Genomic DNA, 4,123 nt, shown 5'->3' with positions numbered 1-4,123 from the left:
GGCAAGCCAAGGGAAGGCATGGGGGTATGACCTAATATGCTAATGATCTGTGCTGTCAGGGGTGTGGCTTAATATGCTATTGAGTTTCTGCTGTTGGGTGTGGCCTATTATGCTAATGAGTTCCTGCTGGGCTTTTTCTACAAAAAAAGCCTTGCACATAAGTGAATTTCTCTGTTTCATAAGATCATAACAAGAGCCCTTTGGGGTCCATCTAGTCCAGCATCCTGCTTCACAAAGTGTCCATCCAGAGCAGAGGACTGGGAAGTGAAAATGGCCCTGGGAAAAGCCAAGATGAGCAGCCCTTCTGACACTACAAGCCAGGGCTGCAGGGGCAGTTTGTTCCAGCATTGCTTCTTCTTTCAAGCTGACAGCTGTACAGGACCATAACTGGTCAGCTGACATCTGAGCCAAGTGGCCCCTGAGGCACTGGCAGAATTGCTGGGTCTTGCCTGTACATACCCAGGTCGTTAGCCAGATCAAGCCTATTGCCCTTTTTAAAAACTGGAATGATTATAGAATGCTTCCAAACTTGGGGGGATTTCTCCTGTCTGATTAACCTGAGAGAAAACAGGTGCTAGAATTCTTCCCCACCTAGGGTTGCCATCCCCCCGATGGGGGTGGGGCTTTCCCCGATGTTGGCCCCCTGATCTGCCTGCCAGCCAGCCAGCTGCCAGCAGGGAGAGCCCCACCTCTGAAGAGGTCCATAGCGCCCGATGTGCTTGGCACAATGACATCACCTGGAGGTGACATCATCACTCTGGACATATCGTGGGGGGGGCATTCTAGCATTTGGGCAAAAACTCTATGGTGACCATGGAGTTTCCCCCCCAAACACCAGCGCATCCCATCTGATGTGTCCAACACGATGATGTGACCTCTGGGTGATGTCATCGTGGCGTGCACACAAAGTACACATACCAGAAGACTCCTGGAGCGAGACTGGACCTCCCCTCCAGCAGCCAGGTAAGACCTGGCAATCCTAACACGGCAGTGAATTCTATCATTTAATTACCCATTGAATAAAAAAGTAGTTCCTTCTGTCCATCTTGAATCTGTTGCCCATCACCTTTATTGGATGCTTTCAAGTTCTAGTATTATGAGACAGGGAGAAAAAATTTTCTCTATCCACATTCTCTTTCCCATGCATAACTTTATAAACCACTATCATGTCCTCCTGCTTAGTCATCTTTTTAACTTTTTGCTTCTTTACACAGTGAGTGATTAAAATGTGGAAGTCACTGCCAGAGGATGTAGTGTTGGCCATAGGCATAGATGGCTTTAAATGGGGATTGGATAGATTCATGGAGGTTAGGTCTATCAGTGGCTACTAGTCATGGTGACTAAAGGGAATCTTTGTGTTCAGAGGCAGTAAACCACTGAATACCAGTGCCAAGAGGCAACATCAGGGGAAGCCCTCGGCCTTTATGCCCTGCTGTTGGACCTCAGGGGAGAAGGATTGGCCACTGTGTGAGACAGGATGCTGGACTAGATGGACGGCTAGTCTGATCCAACAGGACTCTTCTTATTTTATTTATTTTTTACATTTTTATACCACATTCTCTTCTGTAAGGTCTTGGAGTGGTTTACAGTAAAACATTCCACAATAAACATTCAATAAAACATGTCTAAACATTAAAATAGCACTGGCTAGTCAAATATAAGAGATTCATAAAACATGGATCAGTATAAGTAAATACATGCCCAGAGATTGAACCAGTGAAAAATTACCAGGTACAGTTCCACAAAATTTAACCAAAGGCCTGATGGAATAGAGTGCCTTTCCGTGCCCTATGAAATGCAGGAAGACCCCTTGATTTCTTATGTTCTTATCTTTTTTCTATCTGAAAAGTCGCAGACCCTTGAGCCTTTCTTCATAGGGAAACTCAGCCTCTTAGACGTTTCCCTTTAATGCTCATATTTCTACTACAGAACCAGTTTGGTGTAGTGGTTAAGTGCGTGGACTCTAATCTGGGAGAACCGGGTTTGATTCCCCACTCCTCCACTTGCACCTGCTGATGTGACCTTGGGTCAGTCACAAGCTCTGGCACAGCTGTCCTTGAAAAAGAGCAGTTTGTGTCAGAGTTCTCTCAGCCCCACCCACCTCACAGGGTGTCTGTTGTGGGGAGGGGAAGGGAAAGGAGTTTGTAAGCCGCTCTGAGACTCCAAGTTCCCCACCACCACCTTTCTGACTTCTTATCTTTCCTCTCCCCTGTTAATTTGGTTCTTTTTGCCCTTTCATGCATTGTCTTTCAAACTCTTTATCCCTCTTTTTAATTCTTTGCTTGTTCTTATCCTAAAACAGTTTGAATTATTGTGTGGGGGGAGGTAGTTTTTACCTTTCTATTGATCAAGGGGTGTTGTACTCATTTCCATTTCTTCCCTTCTCCCATTATTATTTTCTGAATCCCAACTTGTTCCATTCATCCATCTTTCAAAGTTTGTACTGTTCAATAACATTCATTAATCATGACATTACTAACTTCTTAATTATCTTCTGTTTTAACGAGGACTTTAAAAAGATGTACCAAATTCAATAGATTACAGTTCATTGAAGAGAGAAAAATTTTCAGTTACAACGTTAGTCAAAAGCAAGTGAACCGATTGCAGAGGTAATAAGTGGCAGAATAATCAGGGAGCAGAGCAAAATGATTCAGCCACACAGTTCATTAATTACAAAACAGACCTATTACAGAGTATCTCTGTTACAGAGTCCACTGATTACGCAACAGAACTGTTCAGATTAAGCAGCATCTTTCTATAGCAAAGGATATGAATCAGCGCCAGTATTCTCGGGTCAAAGGAAAAGATGTTCATTTAGCAATTACGTATAACACACAATATAGAAGAACCACCACACTGTTGCAATAATGTTATACGCACAGTTTATGAAACACTGTTATGCACTCTGTCTGACTTAATAGTCTAACTTTAGTGGACTCAGTTAGCACCTTTGACATACACAGACATACAGATATGTTAAGTGCCATTGATTATTCTAATTACAGAAACAGAAATGCCAGTTGTAACTGTGCAGTTGTAACTGATGTCAGGTAGCTTGCGTTAGATGGAAACCATACCACACAATGTACCCATATCTGTTACATTAGATACTTTTTATCACTTCATAGCCTGGGAAGAAGAAGGCCCATTGTTCAACTGAAGGAGGAATATTTTTGCCTGAGAAAGTCCAACCTACAGGCCTGGGCCCAATCAGAATGGTGTGATGGATATATGACAAAGTTTGATAGAACCAATCATTATGATTTATTTCTAACTGTCCAAGGGGGTATAAAACTTTATGTCTCCCATTGTAACCTTAGGGAGAGCTGTGGGGTCCAAAACCTTATTGGATCTGCACCTCCCTCCTTTGTTGATCAATAAAGTACAAGGTCTGATTCTGGTCTACAGGATTGTACTGAGTGTTTTCTCAAATTGGGCTGGGGAAACACACACACTCAGGCAGGATTATTTTCTGTACATCAGTAATACAAGCCAAACCTTCAGAGAAAGATTAAAGAAAGGCATAGTATGGTTCAAGCATATGCCTCATTAAACAGGGTTCCGCGGTGTGAAACCCATGGGAACTTTGGGGCCAGCAGGCACTCCTCCAGGCAGGCACCCACACTGTGCTTCAGGGAAAGTAGGTGGGGCCTTTGTGAAGGAAGAACTAGCTGCCTCCATACAAATCAAGGGGCTTTTCACTTTTTGTCCCCACTGCTTACTGGGGAAGGATCCAGGATACTGTAAGCAGGACCTGCCGATCAGCTGTGAGTTGATGGGGGCTAGGGAGCAGCAGAGCAGCCCTCCCCCCTCGGTCTTCTTCTCCCTGTGTGTGTGTTTTATCTTCTCTTTCTGTCACTGGTTGGCTGTGTTTTTATATTCTCTCCCCCCATTCCTCTTATGTTTGTATATGTACTTGGCTCTGCTTCCGGAGGCAGCCATTTTGCTCTTGGCTCTATCTCCTATGGTGCCCATTGCCCTGCCTCAAAATTTCAGAGGTGCCCACAAGCTCAAAAATGCTGGGGACCCCTGCTATATAATACATCCTTTCAGGAAAGCTGCATATGTAGGAGCAGGAGGAGTTTGGTGCATCATAAGTGAATCGAACTTTCTACAGAGCAGG

Source organism: Gekko japonicus, unplaced genomic scaffold, assembly GCF_001447785.1.
Source record: "Gekko japonicus isolate JY-2015 unplaced genomic scaffold, Gekko_japonicus_V1.1 scaffold740, whole genome shotgun sequence".
In the NCBI taxonomy this organism is placed as follows: domain Eukaryota; kingdom Metazoa; phylum Chordata; class Lepidosauria; order Squamata; family Gekkonidae; genus Gekko; species Gekko japonicus.
This window is presented reverse-complemented; position numbering follows the sequence as displayed.